The 20,444-nt window shown below is 42.9% G+C and overlaps 1 long non-coding RNA gene and 6 other non-coding genes across 17 annotated transcripts in view; all 7 read left to right on the top strand.

The window, feature by feature from the left end:
• LOC126084102 (uncharacterized) overlaps positions 1 to 7,994 on the top strand; it is a 66,888-nt gene extending 58,894 nt beyond the window's left edge. For 8 of the 11 annotated variants that reach the window (XR_007518940.1, XR_007518938.1, XR_007518939.1 and 5 more), the window contains 3 exons: positions 586 to 2,219; positions 2,951 to 3,037; positions 3,703 to 7,994. This is a non-coding gene — a long non-coding RNA (uncharacterized LOC126084102). The remainder of the gene's footprint in view (positions 1 to 585; positions 2,220 to 2,950; positions 3,038 to 3,702) is intronic. The other 3 variants (XR_007518932.1, XR_007518931.1, XR_007518935.1) reach the window with 3 other exon arrangements.
• Positions 9 to 83, top strand: LOC126084844 (small nucleolar RNA SNORD113/SNORD114 family). Its single transcript, XR_007519080.1, has one exon. It is a non-coding gene; the product is annotated as a small nucleolar RNA SNORD113/SNORD114 family (small nucleolar RNA).
• LOC126084841 (small nucleolar RNA SNORD113/SNORD114 family) lies at positions 809 to 883 on the top strand. Its single transcript, XR_007519077.1, has one exon. It is a non-coding gene; the product is annotated as a small nucleolar RNA SNORD113/SNORD114 family (small nucleolar RNA).
• Positions 1,559 to 1,633, top strand: LOC126084846 (small nucleolar RNA SNORD113/SNORD114 family). Its single transcript, XR_007519082.1, has one exon. It is a non-coding gene; the product is annotated as a small nucleolar RNA SNORD113/SNORD114 family (small nucleolar RNA).
• Positions 2,359 to 2,433, top strand: LOC126084840 (small nucleolar RNA SNORD113/SNORD114 family). The gene has a single exon (XR_007519076.1). It is a non-coding gene; the product is annotated as a small nucleolar RNA SNORD113/SNORD114 family (small nucleolar RNA).
• On the top strand, positions 3,113 to 3,187 carry LOC126084842 (small nucleolar RNA SNORD113/SNORD114 family). The gene has a single exon (XR_007519078.1). It is a non-coding gene; the product is annotated as a small nucleolar RNA SNORD113/SNORD114 family (small nucleolar RNA).
• Positions 3,930 to 4,004, top strand: LOC126084843 (small nucleolar RNA SNORD113/SNORD114 family). Its single transcript, XR_007519079.1, has one exon. It is a non-coding gene; the product is annotated as a small nucleolar RNA SNORD113/SNORD114 family (small nucleolar RNA).
• Positions 7,995 to 20,444: the final 12,450 nt, after the last annotated feature.

The raw sequence follows: 20,444 nt of genomic DNA, 5'->3' as shown, positions 1-20,444 counted from the left end.
GCCAATCTTGGACCAGTGATGACCACAGGTGGTGTCTGAGTCATGGGAGATGAATAGTATGTGCCTGGAACTCTGATGTCCAATGCAAAGGGACATCTCCTCCCTTTTCTTGGTGGGAAATGATCCTGTAGACAGATATCAGCAATTTCCTTGGACTGGTGCTTCCCTCTTCATGCCTAAAGATTGTTGATTATAACATTTCAAAAAATCAATGAAAGTTTCCACAAGAATTGTGAAATTAATAAAAATGGAAAAGTGGAAACCTTGTCCAATGATAAACGCATATGGCAAGGCCAGAAATGCCCTTACTATTTATAGAAGCTCATGAAGCTCATTTAAGAAAGGTGTAATTCTGGGGGGTTCCCTCTCTGACCAATGGCTATATAGGCAGTATGATCCATAGTCAGTTTTCTTTCTTGGTCAGTGGCTTGTGCCATGTTGTGCGAATCCTCAAAGGGAAAAGAAATAAACATCCACACAGTCAGTAATTACCTAAATGCATGAATAACAAAAATTTGAACGGTCCTTTCAATTACCGTTATCGTGTCAAGCCTTTTATCATCTTCTGTGCTTCATACCCTTCAGGACGGCTGCTTGGGAGGTAAAGAAACTTTCCACTAAGGTCTCCAGCTCGAGAGTTGGCTCTAGGTGTTAGCAGCATGGATATCAATGTGAGTAATAGTCAAGATCATGTCTTGGTGCAGGTGGTTTGTGTGTTCTCTGGTATTTTTTCTCATGGGTGTCATTTAAATACTGAATTCACCAATAAGAATGTGTGGAGGTGAATGAAGAAAAAGAAGGCCAATCCTGGACCAATGATGACCACCGGTGGCTTCTGAGTCACGGACGATGAATAGTATGTGTCTGGAACTCTGAGGTCCAATATAGAGAGATGAGTAGGCACATCCCATTGTTCGAAGTGTTTGAAGACAGATGTTAGAGATGTTTAAAGATCTGGTACTTCTCCTTTTATGACTAATGAGTTTTGATTAGAATGTTATTAAAAATTAATGGAAGTATCTGTCAAGTATATTTTAAACCCATTAATATGTAAAGAGTGAAGCACAGTACAACTTTAAATGTGAATGGCAAAAAAAAAGGAATACTCTTTGCATATATCAACAGCCCGATATTCCTTAATTAAGAACAGTATCAGTTAGGGGTGGGGTGGCTACCTCTGTGGCCAAGGATCATTTGGACAGTCAAACTGAAAGCCAACATCTTATCCTTGGTGTTGATGTGTTGGTTATTAATGGCATTCTTAGGATAAGAGGAAGTCAGCATTACCCTGGGTCAATCAACTCCTAAGAGCATGACGAATAAAAGGTGGAAAGTCCTGCAATTAATGGATAACATGCCTCCATATTTGTATTTTCTGCTCTGCCTTTTATGCTTTAGAATGAGTGCCCTGAACTGATTTCAGCTTCTGCCAGTGCCGTGTGTGGTACAATTGACTCCAAGCATTGGGAGCATGTGAATTGATGTGAGTAACAGTCAAAGACCTTGTCCAAATGAACAGCAGTAGGTATATGTGAAGGAAGAAAAGCTGGGCCAATTCTGGACTAATGATGACCACTGGTGGCATCTGAGTCATGGACGATAAATAGTACATGTCTAGAACCCTTAGGCCCAATGTAAAGGGACATCTCGTCACTTCTCTTTGTGGGAAATGGTCCTGTAGAAAGTAATGATTTTCTTGGACCTGCGTCTTCATGCCTAAAGAGTATCTCTTATAATATTTTGAAAATTAAACAGAAGTATCCACAAGAACTTGTGAAATGAATAAAAGCAGAAAAGTAGAAGCCTTGTCCAATGATCTATATACATGGTGTTGTCAGAAATACTGTTGCTGCTTATTGAAGCCCCTGAAGCTCATTTAAGAAAAATGGCATTCCAGGTGGTTTCTTCTCTGGCTAAAGACCATATGTGGTAGATAGTATCACTCAGAGTCAGTCTTCTTTGCTTGGTCATCTGCCTGGGCTCTGTTGTTCAAATCCTTAAGGGGAGAAGAAGTAAACATCCTCCCCAGTCAGTCATTACCTAAATACATGAATAAGAAAAGGTGAAATGGTCTGATCAAAGTAGTTGAGGTATCAAACCTTTTATCATCTGTTCTGCTTCCTCACTCTTCAGGATGGTTTACCCCAAGGTGATGGATTTTTCTGCCAGGGTATCCAGCTGGACCGTTGGCTCTAGGTGTTAGGAGCACGAACATCAGTGTGAGTAACAGTCAAAGATCCTGTCTTAGTGCGAGTGGTTTGTGTGTCCTCTCTGGTATTTTTTCTCACGATATCAGTTAATTGCTGAATTCACCAATAAGAATGTGTGGAGGTGAATGAAGAAAAAGAGAGCCAATCCTGGACCAATGATGACCACCGGTGGCTTCTGAGTCATGGACGATGAATAGTATGTGTCTGGAACTCTGAGGTCCAGTGCAGAGAGACATGTAGTCCCCTCCCATTGTTGGAATGCTAGTGAAGATAGATTTTAGAGATGTTTAAGGATCTGATGCTTCTCCTTTTATGACTAGTGAGTTTTTATTGGATTTTTATAAAAAATCAATGAAAGAATCCATCAAGAATATTTAAGTCTATAAAAACGTAAAGGGTGAAGCATTGTCCAACTCTAAATGCCAATGGCAAATATATATAGTCTTTGTGTGTATATATATATATAGAAAGCCTGACGTTCCTTAAGAAAGGTATCATTTTCAGGTGGGTGGTGGTTACCTCTTTGGTCAAGGGTCATTTGGACAGTCAAACACAAAGTCCATGGTCTTATCTTTGGTGGTGGCATGTGGGATATTAGGATTCTTAAAAGAAGAGGAAGTCAGCATTACCCAGGGTCCATCAACTCCTAAGAGCATGAGGAATGAAAGGTGGCAATTCTCATGATCAGTGTAGATAATACCTTAATATTTGTATACTCTGTTCTTCCTTTTACCCCTCAGGATGGATGCCCCAGGCTTTTTTCAAATTCTGCCAGGGTCGCGTGCAGAATGAATGACCCTCTGTGCACAGGGATCTTGGAAACTGATGTGAGTAACAGTCAAAGATCTTGTCTTAAAGAATAACAATAGGTGTATGTGAAGGAAGAAAGGCAAGGCCAATCTTGGACCAATGATGACTACCGGTGGCGTCTTAGTCATGGACGATGAATAGTATGTGTCTGGAACTCTGAGGTCCAATGCAAAGGGGTACCTTATCCCTTCCCTTGGTGGCAAAATGGCCGTGTAGACAGATACTAGCCATTTCCTTGGACTGGAGCTTCCCTCTTCAATACTCTTTCTATTCCTAAAGAGTATTGATTATGACATTTCCAAAATCAGTGGAAGTATTCACAAGAATCAAGACATGAATAATAATAGAAAAGTGGAAGCCTTGTCCAATGATTAACATATAGGGGAGGCCAGAAATACTCTTAGTTTTTATTTAAGACCCTAAGCTCATTTAAGAAAGGTGTCATTCCAGGGAGGTCCCTCTCTGGCCAAGGACCAGATGGGCAGTATAACACATATAGTCAATGTTCTTTTCTTGGTTGGTGGCCTGTGCTCTGTTGTTCGAATACTTAAGGGGAGAAGAAGTAAACATCCACCCCAGTTAGTAATTCCCTGAATGCTTGAATAAGGAAAGGTGGAGTGGTCCGATCAATATAGTTATGGTGTCAAGCCTTTTATCCTCTTCTCTGCTTCCTACCCTTCAGGACAATTGTCTGCATAGTGATGGCACCTTCCACTAGGATAACCAGCTTGATGGTTGGCTCTGGGTTTAGAGTGTGGACATCAGTGTGAGTAACATTTAAAGATCCTGTCTGGGTGTGGGTGGTTTCTACGTCCTCTTAGGTCCTGTTTTTTTCTTATGGGTGTCAGTTATTTGCTGAATTCACCAATAAGAATGTAGGAGGCAAATGAAGAAAAAGAGGGCCTATCCTGGACCAGCGATGACCACTGGTGGGGTCTGAGTCATGGACGATGAATAGTGTATGTCTGGAACTCTGAGGTCCTACATAGACAGACATGCAGGCCCATCCCATTGTTGGAGTGCTAGTGAAGACAGATGTTAGAGATATTTAAGGATCTGGTGCTTCTCCTTTAATGACTAATGAATTTTGATTGGAATATTATAAAGAATCAATGGAAGTATCCATAGAAAAGATTTAAATTCATAAGAATGTAAAGGGTGAAGCATCCTTCAACTCTAAGTGCACATGGCAAGGCATACTCTTTGCTTATACTGGAAGCCCAGTGTTCCTTAAGAATGGTATTTTGGGGTGGGGAGGGGTTACCTCTTTGGCTAAGGATGATTTGGACAGTCAAACCCTAAGTCCATGATCTTATCCATGGCATTGTTATGTTGGATATCGTTAGCATTCTTAAGGGAAGAGCAAAGTCAACATTACGGAGGGTCAGTCATCTTCTAAGAGCATGACGAATTAAATGTGAAAAGCCTCTCTATCAATGGAGATAATGCCTCAATGTTTGTACTCTCTGCTCTGCCTTATATCTCTCAGAATGGGCGCCCTGGACTGATACCCATCTCTGCCATGGTCAAGTGCGGTAAAACTGACTTCATGAGTTAGGGGCATGGGAATCAATGTGAGTAACAAAGATCTTGTCCTAGTGGGTGTAGATGGTGTATCCTGTTATGTGTTTTAAAATTATTATTATTTTATTTAAAAAATAGTCAACAGCAATGGATGCTTGTGAAGGAAGAAAAGCAGGGCCAGTCCTGGTCCAGTGATGACCACTCGTGGCATTGAGTCATGCATCATGTATAGTATATTTCAACAACTGTGACCTGCAACAGAAAGAGATGTCTTCTCCCTTTTCACAGGGGGAAACGGTTCTCATTGCTGTGGTGCTTCTCCTTTTATGCTTAATGAATATTGCTTATAATAAAATATAAATGTAAGTATGTATAATAAGTCCTTAAATAAATAAAAATGGAAATTTCAAAGCCTTTTCCAATCGTTAAGTGCATACTCTAAGAGGAGAAACTTGCTTAATATATATTGCATCCTCTCATCTTTATTTAGTAATGTAATTTAGGGGGTTGTCTCTTTGGCTAAGGCCATAAAGACAGTATTACTCATAGGCAAAGGTCTTTTCTTAGTCAGTGACCTATTTGATGTGTTTCATAATCTTAATGAAAAGGAAATAAGTACTTACCCCAGGCAATCATTTTTAAATGTATGGATAATGAAAAGTGGACTGCTATGATTAGTAAATTAATGATGACAAACTTCACCATCTTTTCTGCTTTGTACCTTTAATTCAATCAAGGTGATTGAATTTTCTGACAGGGTATCAAGCTGTGTGACTGACTCTGTGTTTTTGGATTAGGATAGAGATATGAAGGATAGTAAAAGATTCTGATTTGGTTTTGTATATCTTTGACTTGTGTATCTTCTAAGGTAAATTTTATAATTAGAATCAGTTAACTCATGAATGAATCCATTAAAATACGTAGATAAGAATGAAGAAAAATGGGCCAATCCTGGAGCATTTATGACTGTTCGTGGTATACAAGTCATGGATGGTACATAATAAGCTGAGCTCCAACTGAGAGAGTTATTGATACCTTTCATTTATTGGAAGTGATCCTGTGATAGTCCAAGGCATTGTGCGGGTGTGTGTCATTTGACTGTCTTCATTGTTGGTCAAATAAATTTATGAATGAATGATTGAATGAATGAAATAAGTCAGTCATTGGTGAGGTTTGAAAGTACTTTGAAACACTCATTTAGGTGTGTCTTCTGCTGCACAAGTGAATTCCCTGATGTAGAATATTTAGGTGGTTGTATGTATGTATGGTGCAATGGTGAAGCTCTTGGCTGCTAACTGAAAGGTTGGCGGTGTGAACCCACCTAGTGGATGCGACTCATACTCATAGTGACCCTGCAGGAAAGAGTAGAACTCTGCCCCATAGGGTTTCCAAGGAGCAGCTGGTGGATTTGAACTGCCCACCTTTTGGATAGCAGCTGAGCAAATGGTTTTTGTTTTTTTTTTAAGTGGGTGCAAGGGAGAAAGACCTGATGATCTGTTCCTGTAAAGATTATAGCTAAGAAAACCATATGGGACAGTTCTACTTTGTCATCTGAGGCGGCTAGGAGTCAGAACGGACTTGATAGCACCCAACAACATGTATGGGTATAGATCTTGAGACTGATGTATCTCTTAATCAGATCTTGTTCTTATTTCAGGTGGTGGATTCAAGGGTGTTTTTGTAAAAATATAAAATTAAGAATTGAATTAAGTCAATAAAAGAATTTTTTTTTTCCTTTGTTCTCCTTTCTGGGTTCAGTTGTAACAAGTAACATAACCTAAAGTTTAAGATTAATCTAAACCCACTCAACTCACATCCATTAATATATTAGCAAAAATCAAAATCTTGAATATTTTATTCTTTTTAACTTTTGCTCTCTACTCCCCAGAAAAGATGCTCATTGCTGAAGGTCTTGGCTTATAATGTCTCTGGGTAAGTAGCCTATAACCCATTGCCATCCTATAGACCCATATAGATAATAAGCAAAGTTCTTGTTCTTGAGTTGATGATTTGTTCATATTATTATATCATTATATTATTAAAAAATGCACAAAAGTAATGGAGAGAAAGGATTTGAATGTGTTGTACACCAAAGATTAATCTGGTCAGTAAGCACACTGTGGAATTCTGTAACTTTTAATATGATTTGGGACATTTATTATTAATACATAAATAAATGGGCATGTCATCTTCATCTCTTGGGGTCAAAGTCATCTGGACGGAATTGCTAGTATTGCCGCTCTAGGTCAGTGGTGAGTTCCAGTTTGTTTCTTCTATGAAGTGAAACAGAAATAACTAATTCCATGAACAAATCAATAACCAACTAAGTAAGTAAGTTAAAGGGGGAAAAAGCTTGAATCAATGGAGAGAACGTCTCCCTTTTTTTTTTTTTTTTTTGCCTGTTTTGGCAAAACCTTTATAGTTTGTACGTGTTAGGAGCTAGCATTCAATGTGAGTAATAGTCAAAGTTGTTGTCTTTGTTGGAGTAGTCTGTTTAGGATATTTGTTGTATTATCAAAAAAATGTGGATTATAATTGAAGAAGACCTCACAAGGACCATGGATGTGATGCTGGTATAAACCAAGGTTTCTGGTTATTCTAATTCAGCACAACAGAAGCCCTTAAGAAAGGAGTCTAGGCTGCTAGGGCCGTATGTAAGGGGCATAGAGTTAGATGTATTTAACACTCATAGTTTCTTTCTTAAGTTGGGTTGTGCACTCAAGGGTGCTCATTATTAAAATTGATAATTGGCTACATTAATTCATAAAGTGTTCTTGGGTTGGTTGATTGTGTTTTCCTTATTTTTATTATTTTATTAAAAGTAATAACTAATGAAGCAAATAAAAACTTAGCCACTCATGACTAATGAGATTATGTTACGAAGCAAGAATTTGTGTAACTTGGGTAAACTATTTTACCACTCTGTTTAAGAAATACAGAGACATTTAAAGAATAGTTATTTTTTTTCTCTTGTTTGTAGTAGATTCTTTGTTGTTGGTTTTATTTTTGAGAATGAGTAACTGACTAAACTAATAAACATGGAAAACACATCTTTAAAGAAAGTTAACATGACTAAGAATATTCCAATGATAAAATTTCATGAAGCAAGAATTGTTATCAAGCCAATTCTGCTTTTCTGAGTTCCATTTAATCAATAAGATTGAATGTTACCTTTGTGTTAATGAGGGCAGAGACAGCTGTTAAGATACGCAGTGTTGTGTTTTTGCGTTTTGGTGGGTTCATGATGGTGCTGGTCTTATTATTATTTAGTAAATCACTCTATCAAAAAGGAAATTAGAAGCGAACCAGTCATGGACGAGTGAAGAAGCTGAGCTCTGAGGCACATATTGTGATTATTCCAATTTTGCAGCACCATAAGTATTACAGATATTTGAATCTCTTAAAGTATTAAGTAAAATTAATTGTGAAATAAAATATAAATTTGTGTATCTTTTGTCTTAATAGTATATAGTCTGGAGAACTGTTCTGCATGTACTACAAAAATATTTTGGATATTTTTACATGCACCTTACATGGATTCTTTGGAGGTGGTGTCAAATAAATACCCAGTTTTTTTTTTTTTTTTTTCTGGCACTTAGTATCTGAGAGAGTGCTAAAATAACTGGAATTGAGACATTGATTTTAGCTCAACAAATATTTCTTGGCCCTAAGCTGTGCCAGGCCCTGTATTAGGCCTGGCGTTCATATATGAATCAGATCTATTTCCGGCCATCAAGGAGCTCTTTGGGATTATGTGGAGACCTTTCTATTAAATACAGAAATTCAAAATAATAGGGCAAGTGTGTGGGCTTTGCAGAAGCACGGATGGCAGGCTCTGAACTCAATTGAAAATTTCAGATGCTTTATGGAAATGCTAACTCCGGAACCAATGACATACTTACTAGGTTTTAAGCTCCGTGAAGTTAGTGATTATGTATGCATCTTATTCGCTTCTCTTCCCTCTGTACCTTGAACAAGAGCACGCGTAATAAACATTTGTCGAATGAGTAGTTGAATAAATGATGAGTGAAAGAATAAACGAAGCAGTGAGCCATTGAATGAAAGAGTCTTTAAGTAAACAAAGTAATGAATAAATTAATGAATTAGAATGTGATCAAGTACACATATGGGCGAATGAATCAAGAATGAGTCAATGAGTGACAAAATCAGTGATAAGGAGTAAATGCACAACTGAGTTGATGAAGGAATGAAAGTGTAAGTAAATAAGTCGAAAAATGAATGAGTGAGTGATGAGTGAAGAAGCCAGTGAGCAAAAGAATGAAAGACTAAGTTAATAGGACGATAAGTCAATAAATGAAAGATAAGTCCGCAAATGGACGAGTAAATGAATGAACCATGGGATCCCTGAATAAGTGTATGAATTAACAGGTAAATGAAAGTTAATTAGTACTGAAGGAATAAATAAGTTAGGAAGTCAATATATGCATTAATCAATGAGTGAACGAGTCAGTAAGTAAGTAAATGAATGCGTGAATCTGTTAATAAGCGAGGAATGAGTGAATAAATGAATGAGGGAAAATTGAATAATTAATGAATAAATAAATAAATCAGTGAATAAGACAATGAGTAAATGACTAGGTAAACAGATGGAAAATGAATATTTATTAGAGCCAATGAATAAAGATATGAATCAGTGAATGCACAAATGAACCAATGAATGAGTAGTTAATTGAAGAGTAAATTAACTTCTCTATGAATGAATGAATAAGCAAATGAGTCAATAATGAGTGAATGAGTCAGTGATCCACATGTGAGGCAGTGAGTGAATGAATACACAATGTGACTCCTTCCCTGATTGTTCCAAGGAAAGTTAGCTGGGCCTCAGCCTCATAGCACATTATAAATACTTTAACCAGAACACCCATCCCACTTTATCATGGGCATTTGTTTACATGTCATCACTAAACCGATGAGCCTTTAGGGCCAGGAACTGGGTCAGATTTTTCTCTCTATCTCTAGCGCCCTGCCCAGCCCTGAGCCCAATAAGCACCCAGTAAATTACTGCTGGATGAATGAACAAATAGCTAAAAATACATATGCTTTTGTGGAACCAGGGTGGCCCTTCTCAGAATGGCCTGGAAGCTGTTCTATGGGGAAGTGTGTTGCATGTCAGATGGTCTGTGGCATCCTCCTACACAAGTCCAGATTCTCCCTTGAGTCTTGAGCTTTCTGTGTTCAGGGCCAGATAGTGAGACAGGATACTGGCAGTTCTGACCGTCCTGAACATTGGCCCATCCTTGGGCAACATTGGCTTGGCATGGTGGACCGGAAGTGCTGGGTCTTCCCGAAAACTGCCCTTGCCTCTGCCAAGATGGGAGATCAAAAATAACCCAGTCTTGTTTTTATGCCTTCAGTGAGTGGGCCGGAGTATCTCTCTGTGGCTGCCCCACTCCTAGGCTTTCCAAGCAAACCAAGCTTCTTCTAGTTGTGGGACCTTGGGTCAGACTTGAAGCACCTCTAGACTCTGAGCCTCAGCTTCTTCATATGTGAGATGAGAATAACAATACTAACCTGACCGAATTGTTGAGAGAATTCAGCCTTTTTGACAACAGCTTATTATAAGGCACTTGAAAGATATAATACTTGTCATGTACATAGTATTGTACCTTGGAGGGAATAGATGCGTCAAAAATGTTATCTGCCAGTTTTCTCCATCCCCACACAAAGCAGCTGTAATTGATGATTTCAACTGTATATATTTAAAAGCTTCCAAATGGATGTGATACCTAAATTCCCCTGCTCCAGAAGAACAGAAAATTCAACAAAGTTCTGGGAAGAACACCAGTTTGGATGAAACAGGCAACCTCAGACCACACACCTTTAAGGTATTGTAACATTCCTTTCTACCAGGGACAGAAAACAAGAAAAGTGAGTTGGCAACACCTTGGTTCCATGTGGGGCAATTGACCAAGACCTACCCTCCCTCCTTGCGTAATCCCTTCCTCTCTCTCTTCCTTCAGCAGATACATCTTCAGCATCCGCTATATGTCTAACATGGACCACTCCCTTTCTTCTCTTGGCCGCCTCCTGACCCTGGATCCCATCGCCTACTCCTAGTCTTGCATCCTTCCTTTGGACTTGGTCATGGTGCTGGGTCATCTCACTTGGAATACAGGCCTCTTCTCCACGTGGATTTGATTTGAAGACCAAACTTTTGGCCTTCTACTTCAGACTGAATCAGGCAGGAGGGAGTCTTCCCTCTTCTTAACTTGACATCTGGGACCCTCACTGTGACTCTTCTAGGTTGGCTTCCTTCCATTTGGACAAGCTCCAGCCCCTCATGAAAGTTCAGACCATGCTGGTCACAGGTGGGACCCCTGAATGTTGAGGTTAGGCAGGGGGATTGGTGCTGATGGCTTTTGACTGGGATCTGAGATTTGATTGGCAAATGTGTCTAGATATAGGAGAGAAGACTTAGATTCTCACTCATTTCCCTAGAATTTCTTGGGAAATGAGACATACCAACCTCATAGCATTCAAAAACTTCCAGTTAATTTTAGTTTTCTGGTACTCCCCACTGGTTACTCAGCCTTGTGATAAGCCTAACACAAATATCATCCACTCCTCACACCTTCACAATCCCTTGCCTTTTCCCTTAGCTTCCCACATCTCTTTATCCAAATTCACTCCTTCTTACTCATTCATCCCTCATCTGTACCTTTGACAGAACCCGTATTACATTAATTATGACTTGCCAGTTTCTCCCAAAGGGCTATGAACTTCTTGAGGACAGGGCCTTCTTTCTGTGTCATTATAGCCATGCAGAAGGTCAAGGCATCAGGAACTGTTTGGTGAATTAGTCATCCATTCATTCTTTCATTTATTTAAGACATACTGGGCTCTTTCTGTGTGTGCCAGAGCTGTGTGATACATAGCAAGAAATATGACCGATAACACCTGTGCCCCTTTGAAATGCCAAGCCTTAGGTGGGAGACAGATTTTAAAACAAATAAAATGAAGCCAATATGCTTGGGGTTTCATCAACCTGGTCAGCTGGGCTGGCCATGACCCCCATGATAAGCTCCAAGACTACAGCCGTAATGAGAGTTGGCCAATGGCTTTGACTCTCTGGGGTTAAGTCAGTGGGGTCTTTGTACTTCCGTAGAGATAAAAGAGATAACTGGGTTTTGGGGTTCCTGCAGCTGCTACCTGGTTATTTACCTGGGCAGTTATGACCAGCACAATAATTGCATATCATCCAAGCCCTATGCTTGTTTAAAGTCTGTTGAGTGTCTGTGTTTGATCTGTCTGTTCAACTTTTAAGTATTTCTCTTAGATATTTTGCCAAATGACAAATGAAGAGTAAGAATGGAATATGAGTTGAACTTTTCTTCCCCTCCCACATTTAATTTTGAGTTTCTTCAAATGGCAACCCCCGCAAAACAAAACAAAACAAAAACAAAAACAACGGTTCTATCAGTACCATTACTGTAATGTTCTGTAGCAAACCTGTCCATTGGGCATGCATTATTTCAGCCATCATTCTGAGTATCTCCCTCCCTCTGCCTCTGCCTTTCAGTCCCCATCAGAGTTCCCACTCTACCCACTTAATTTTCTTTCCATGGTGTCCACACAAGTTCCCTTTTATCATCTCTACCACCCGCCCAACCAGTATAAGCTCACCTCCCTGTGGCTTGCTTCAGCCTCCAAATCAGTCTTCCTGCCCCTGCGGCCAATCTGTTCTTCTCACTAAAGTCAGTGGGAACTTTCTAGAATGCACACTGAAGAGTCCCCGTGCTCCTTATAATACTTTCTTGGCTCCTTTAAGACCCAGGATGAAGGCCAAGCTCCTTGGCTTCACATGCAAGGTTCTTCATGGCTTGGCCTTCAGCCACACCTACCCTCACACACGCCATCCATCCTTGTGCTCCATCCAACAGACCCTCTCTGAGTCTCCATGCGTCTGTGTCTCTGTGTCTCTGCACAAATGATTCCTCTTGCCCTCCTCTCTGGTTGACGCAGTTCTTCTTGACCTCATGGCCTCCCTCACACTGCTCAATAGCTGATGAGCTTTGGAATCACCCTGTACTCAGAACAGTTCCACCACCACGAACTTGGCCCCTATTCAGAAGCCTCTCCTTTTGCTTGGTCATGATCGTCTGCCTCCCCCTTGAGCTCCTCAGCTGTGGGTGCTCAGTCTTGGATATCTCAGACTCCCCACTATCCAGTACAGAACCTGACACAGAGTAACTGCTCAGTAAAAATGCTGGTCGAATGAAGGAATGAATGAATGAACAAAAGAATGATTGTAAGGCCATGTTGGGGGAAAAATTACATCCCTGGCAGAGAACTGGGGTCCTTGGAGTAGAGGACTAGTGCCTCCTCACCGCGGAAGCCCGGGCTCCTCTTCCAGCCAACTTCACTTTGCCTACCACCTGTGACTGATTAAGAGATATGTAACCTTAATCCTTGAAATTGCCTGGGATGGCGCATGTTTCTGCTCAATGGCATGAACACGGGGATTCTATTCCTTTCTTAAATAAATCTCGCTCCCCCAGGAAGTTTGGACAGGATGTGGGCAATCAGACCAGGGCTTGAAACCGAACATTTTGCAAAAGGCTCATTTCAAAATTTGAAACCACGTGGCCACTGGCCAGAGCTGAGCCTGGCGCATGGGGGTCGCTGGGGCCTCCTCTCAAGGAAGGCGAGGGAAGATTGAAAACAAACCTTCGGCCCTCGCTGACGGTTTGCGAGACAGAATTCCGCGGTTTGGTTTTGCTTCTCTGAGAAACTCAAGTGAGCTCAGCTACCCTCATTAGCTCTTTCAAGTTTTTGGCTGAAGCATCAGAATCTCCTGAAGCCAGAGGTGGGAGTTTGATTTTGCCCTGACATTGATGTGACAGGTGTTTAAGCATTTGGGTAGATGGGACTGGAGCTCTGGCACTGTGGCCTGGAGAAAGGGACCCTCAGGGAACAGTCCAGTGACCACAGAGAAGCTGGACAGGTCCAGCCCAGCTCAGAGGACTTCAGCGGTTGGAGGCTCTCCATCCCCAAGGACAGCAGGCAGCAGTTGGGACTGAGAACTATTGCCTGGTTGGCCCTGACACTAAGGAGAAAGAATAATACAACTACATTATCCCAATTGTGCACCAGGGATGGCCAGAAGTACCTCCTGTTCCATCCTGGCAACATCCGGGCAGGGTAGGGGGTTGCCTCAGTTCCTCATTGAGCAGAAAGGAAACTGAGGCCAGGGAAGGGCAGTGCTGGGGCCCAACTCAATGCCCAGTGCCCTTTCTAGCATCCCGGCCTTGTCCTCAGTGGGCACTGGCCACGCAGAGCAGTGACTGAGGCTCCCCCTGTAGGATCACAGATGAGGCAAGCTAGAGGGCTGGAAGACAAGACAGGTCAGATGGCCTGAGCCTGGGTTCTCAGCATTCATGCCCTTATGACTGGCTATCTCCCCATCCCTGCTGTCCTCAGTGAGTGGACACTGGCCCAGGACCTACTCCTAGGAATCTTTCAACTCCTTTTTTCTTTTCTCTGCCTAGGAAAAACATTGGTGTGTGGCCTTGGATAAGTCACCAGAACCCTCCATGCTTCATGTTTCCTCATCGGTAAGATGGAAGTCTGTCTCATTGATCTACTCTGCAGAAGTCTTGATGGTGCTGTGAGCCGTGCATGAATGGTGAGGCGTGGTCCTAGTGGGCTCCTTCCCCAGGCAGTGCGTGGTCTGCACTGTGCTGCAGACTCTTAACTATACAGATGAGCCTCTAGTCTTTGGTCTTTTCTGAGCTTCAAGGATTCCACCAACTTTGACTGCTGGAAGAAATCTCTGTACTAGAGCCTGTTTACCCTACATCCCCCTTTTCAGGCTCACAGGGACCTCAGCATCATTATGCTGACCTTCCTTCTTTCTCCATCTGAGCCCTGATCGGGAGCCAGTGACTCTGCCCAACTTAGCCTCAGCTTCCCCATCTATAAAATAGGAAAAGGGAACAATGGCACCCAACCTTGACACCTTCACTTTGGCTGTTTGGGAAGAGAGAAGAGACTTCTCTCTAGTCGACTCTGACCCCTACTCTCCTCCGTGGCCTTCTAGGTCCTTGATCCTCTACTGTAATTTTGGGGCCAGTTTGTTGTATTTTCTTTTCCCTTGGATCCAAGGCTTCTTCTACTAGCACGTGTTTTTTCAACATGATAAAAGACAACCCCGCTAGCTTGGTAGGGGCCCAGAACTCATCCTGGCCAATATTCCTGGTGTCAGTGCAAGCCAGTAACTTCCTGCTGGCTGGGGCTGCTGGTGGTCGCCCAGGGAGACAAAGAGGAGCCTGGGCACACTCGTTCCTGCCATGGCTTTGCTTTCCTCAGCTACCCCCTCACCTCTGCTGTCCCTGGGCATCTCTGGACTCCTGGTCTCCTTTATTGATGGACCCTCCCATGGGCTTCTATGGAGAGCCCCAGGCCAGAGGTCAGGCTTCTCAAAGGGTCCGATGGCTCACCTGCTGCTTCCTGACAATCCTGGACCCCTGCTCCCTCTTGTCCATGCCCACCTGTTCTGTACTTGCCATGTCCACAATTTCTGCCACCCTGCTGGTCACATTGCAAAATAGCTTATAACTCAGCCGGCCGCATTCCTTGGTTCAGCCACTTACTTAGCTGGTGGTTGCTCATCAGACTTGGAGAACCATGTTTGCAGTAGAGGAAGGTGACCAGAGGTAACAGCGCTCCACGAAGCCGAAGAAGTCAGAGGGATAGCGCCAGCAGCAGGCAGGCCAATCCTCGCTGTACATGCACAGCAGCCTTGTCCAGTTCATGGCTACCCAGGCACGGACTTTCTCTGCAGGGCTCTTCCTTCAGCCCTCCCTTCTCAGAGATGGTGGCTGTCTGGACTGAGTTTGGTGTTTGTGTTGTGAGGACGAGTGGGGGACCTTAGAGAGGCTGGGCTTGGCCAGAAAATGAGGCCTGCTAGGTGGTGGCAGTTCTCTGGGGCACAACTGCGGGCAAAGGAAAGGGGTGAGTGAGAAAATGCTGGACAGCTGTGGAGAAGGGGGAGGCCCTCTGTGCCCACTCACTTAGCTCCAGTTTGCAAGACACCCCTCCTCAGGGAGCCAGCTGAGGCCGGCTGGAGGGTTACAGAGAGTCAGAGGTGCTGCCACGTTTGCCACCCCAGAAAAGCCCCCCAGTGCTGAAGCAAGGCGTCAGGAGCCCCCTTACCAAGAGGGAAACTGAGGCTTGAATGAGTGCAGCAATCTGGCTCTGCCCCCGAAGTCCAGGGCACACCCCACCCCACCGCTGCCCCCCAGTGCTCACCCCTGGTGTGGGAGGGTGGGTGGGGAGTTGGAGCAGAAGTCAGTGGAGCCCAGGTGCCCATTGTTTTCCACCTGTGAGACTGTGGACCAAACCCTTCAATGCAAGAGGTTTCGTCTCGCACACCCCGCGGACATGTTTACTGTTTGCTCATCAGGACGAACAAACTTCCCAAACTTTCCTGGCCCGGTTTTCCAGTTTGGTGACCTTTCATGAAAGCTGTGCAGCAAAGCATCCAGAAAACTCCTTCCTTTTTCTGACAGTCACCCCCAAACGGCATTTTTCAAAATATTCCAGAACATAAGAGCTGCCGTGTTCACAGCCACGCTCCTGGCCAGGCCCCAGAGGATTCTTTCCTTCCCTCTTTCCCAGAGCAGGGTCCTGGGCCAATCTCAGCCTGCCGGGGTGCTCTCCCTACTTCAGAGCCTCCCCTGTACTTCCTGCTTTTGCAAAAACCCCCAGTTTTCCTTTCCATGGCGCTCAGCTTGGTGCTCGTGGGTTCTCAATACCAGCTGATTTCCTTTACAGGTGGGAACGCCTGGCTGAGCTCAGTTGTTGGCCAGAACCAGCGTAGCTAGAACCATATTCATACCAGCGAGGCAGGGAGCACGTCAGAGCACAGCTCCCGAAGTCAGGATCGGGGCATCGCCCAGGGGTTCTCAGTGACCATGTGCTCAGAGCCTTGGATGTATGCTGGTGGGAAGTGCCGTGACCACCAGGCTGTGCAGAACCTCGGCCCAGCACAGGGGAGGGGCCCCCGTGGATGTAAGTTCCAGTTAATGTTCTGGTTCTGGGTGAGGGAGGTGGGTGTGTGGATGGGCATTCAACCTAAGGATTACTGGTGTCATGGAATAAAGCCCACGGCTGGGCCAGTTCATGTATATCTGAGGTTACAAACAGTCACAGTAGGAATAATAAATACTAGCAGTTGCTTAACTCGCCTAAATCTGAGTGCCTTGGCCTTCATGACCAAATCCATACACCTCCTTTGTCCATTATCTCCATGAATGGGGCCACCTGTTGGGAAACCGAGGCCACACGGGTCACCCCCTCCTCCATCTTCTGCTAACCATCCATCACTTCATCCTGACATCCTGCCCCTTCTTCCTCCACTGCCATCCCACTTGGGGGCTCATCATTCCTCACTGGTCTAATTTGACAGTCTCTTCATTGGTCTCCTAATCTCAGCTGCCCCCATTCAGTTCCATTCTCCACCCTATGGCTCCCAGAGAAATGCTTCAAAAATGCAGAGCTGCGTATTGCCCCAGCCTCCTGCTGAAAACCTTTTGGGGTACCAGAGTCTCCACCCCTTGGGGCACCAATCCTGCATCTTATTGCCCCACTCTCTGCCCCTCCTGCCCCTTTCCCCTCTGCCTCTTGCTCCAGCCTCAGAGTTTCTCGTAGCTCCCAAGTTAACACCTCCTATCACCTCCATCTCTCTGTGAAGCTCCCCATGACAGGCCTAGCCCCATCCCTATGTAAGGGACCCATACAGAACTCTCAGATTTTACTCCGTAGATGCCCGTTTTCCACTGGACTGCAGCATCCTATAATTAGAGTAAGAATCCCTGGTTGCGCGATGGTTAAGTACTTGGCTGCTAACCAAAAGGTTGGTGGTTCAAACCCACCTAGTGATTCCTCTGTAGAAAGACCTGGGAAAACCTAGAGAACCCAGTGGGGCAGTTCTACTGTCACATGGGCTTACTATGAGTCAAAAACCGACTTGATGGCACTTAACAACAATAACAATAATTAGAATACTATAATAGAATAGAATTCTAGAATGGAATCCAGCCGTGATTCAGTGCTGTGTCCTCAATGCTGGCCATTCCCAAGCAAGCGCTCAATGAAGGTTTACAAATCACACCATACTCTGTGGATGAGACACCTGCTTACCCTGGTTGGGCTTGTTTTGTGACTCTTTCCTCTTGTCTTGGAAGGTCATCCTGCAAGGAGCCCATAGAGGCGTGGCTGCTCGAGCAGAGGACTCAGATGGGCACAGACAGCTCGTGTTCCACCGGGTGAGCTCTGCTTTGCCTAGCTATACTCTAAAACGCTTCTGTACAGTTGTGACCAAGGGTCACACTGTGGTCTTGAGAATGCAAAGACATAGGCGATCAAAGACAGGGCTGGAGCCTGAGTGAAGGCTTCAGGGAGGGGGCCAGAAGGCATGCACTTCCCACTGGGAGTGTTTGTAAGCAGAGGCTGGGCCATTTCTGGTAACTTCTTCTCTGAGTGGAGGGCAGGGCTGGCCAGAGAAGTTGCCTTGTTAGTTGCTGAAGATACAACTAAGGAAAAGGCAGACAGGAGAAGTGAAGTCAGCAGGGGCTCAACTCCAGACAGCTATCCCTCCTCTCTGGTCCCGTCCAAGTGGTGGGGGCCATGTCTACTTTGCAGCAGGCTAGACACCAGAGTCCTTTCTGGTTGCTTGGGTCGGGGGCTCAGGGGTTACCGTCACACCTCTGCTTGGAGTCTCTTAAAAATTAGGAGGATAATTGCATTTCGTTAAATTCTTACTGTAATGGAGAATGCAGTAAGCAGGAAATATGTGTTTTGCCCGTAAAAGATACTAAACTAATAACTGAAATTAATGGCATATAATAATTTAAAAAATAAAATATTTTTTCTCATTAAAAAATAAAAAAAAAGTTTATTATAAAAGCTTAGTAAAATGCTGAAAACAACATAAGGAAGAATGGGGAGCACCCCCAGTTCCACCACTCAGAGACAGCCGCTGCCAACATTTTGGTGACCAGCCTCTGATCCTTTGCTTTTTCCTATAAATTACATTATATATTGTATATCATTTCCATTCCTATTTTTTCACCCATCTATCCTGGTATTTTTCCATGCCAATAAGTAGCTTGGTATCTTGTGATTTTTGGTGGTTACATGGTATTGTAGCAAACGATTCTATCATCATTGATTTAATTGGTTTGGTCTTGTCTGATACATAGGTAAATTGACAAGCGGGAGTGTGTAAATTGGGGTGGGCAGCTTTTGCATTGCCTTTCACGCATGTCTCTGATTCATTCCCTGCACTTCATTCTAAACCTGGAATGGCTGTGTCAAAAGGCTTGAGCATTTATGGATAAATTGCCATCCTTAAACTTCGAGCCAGCTTGTATTGTCGGAATTAGTTTTAAGAAGTGCCTTTTTGTGTGGGGATTATCATGCTTAACCTTCACCAATTTGTCAAAACATGGTATCTCCTGGTTTTCATTTGTAACCCTTTTCTGACCTGTGATAAAGAACATTTCCCCCCTGTCTTTACTGGTTATTTGTTTCTGAATTGCCAGTTCAGGTCCCTTTGCATTTTTCATTTTTAATTTAATTTTCATTTTTGTTGAAGTCATACATATGCCTGAATTTAAGAGTCCAATTGTTCTACAACCTTGTCGCAGAAGCATCTGCCCTTCAGTACTCCCAACTCCATTCCAATTTCCTGCCCCACGGAAGCAACACCTTCTAAATCCTTAAACCAATTCAATTCTTGATATTTACATCCATATTTCTTAGTTTAGGCATTATCTTGATTTTGGATCCATAGAAGATGAGGAATTAGCTTTGTTTCACATACACTTCTGTGCCCTAGTCTCTCAGTATATTTATTTCATAGTTTTGGTTTGATCAATATTCAGTGTTTACATTATTATGACACTGTAAACACTCTTGACTGCTGAGTGATGTAGCACTGTGGTCATTTACTTCTTTTTCACAACTTAGTGTTTTCTCTGGAGTTAATAATTACCTTTTTTCTTGTTTATTTGTTTCTTTAGTTGGTTGCTTGCTTTTGAAATGAACATCACAGATTTATCCCAAGCTTCTCAACACATCCAAACACACTTTTTTTTTTTTTTTCATGAATTTAATATTTTTAAAGAAATCTCTTTCTGGAGCCTTCTTGCCTGTTCTGTTATGGATTGGTTGACCATTAGGCTTCCTGCTGCCATCTTGGGGTCTCTTCCTCATTCCATTCCTGTGGACTCCCTTGATTCTCTGTCCTTTGTTGGATCACTGATTTTATAGATTACAGATTTTACTCTTTTTTTTACCTTTCCTGTTTTGCTATATTGCCTCCTTTAGCAGTTTCCTGGGGAAGGGTTCGTGGGAGGGAAATTTTGGGGGATCTTTTACATCTGAAAAGAAAAAGCTCTATTTCACCCTGACATTGGTAGCTTGGCTGGGTATAAAATTCTAAATTGGAAATCTTTTTTTTTTGGGTCTGTATAGAAGTATAAATCATTCTTTTCTAGCTTCCAGTTTTGGTGATCAGTCCTAAGTCTTTCTGATTCACATCCCTTGCTTGTGATTTTTTTTTTTCTTTCCATCTGGAAATTGTAGAATTTTCTCACAGTCTTTCAGTGTTCTAAAATTTCACATGTATGTTTCTTGGTGTTGGTCTACACTCATCCATTTTGCCAGATGCTTTTGATCTGGAAACCTGTGTCCTTCAGTTCTGGAAATTTTTCTTGAATAATTTTTTCCCATTTATTTTTAATTCCTAGAGCTTCTGCTATTCGTATGTTGTACCTCCTTGACTGGTTCTCTGCTATTCCCATATTTTTCCTCTATTTTTCATTTCTTTGCCCTCTTTCTGAAAGATTTCCTTGTCTTTACCTTTTAACCTTA

The sequence above is a fragment of the Elephas maximus genome, chromosome 10 (genome assembly GCF_024166365.1).
Source record: "Elephas maximus indicus isolate mEleMax1 chromosome 10, mEleMax1 primary haplotype, whole genome shotgun sequence".
Classification (NCBI taxonomy): domain Eukaryota; kingdom Metazoa; phylum Chordata; class Mammalia; order Proboscidea; family Elephantidae; genus Elephas; species Elephas maximus.
The sequence above is the reverse complement of the archived record's forward strand: the minus strand, read 5'-3'. Positions and strand labels throughout refer to the sequence as shown.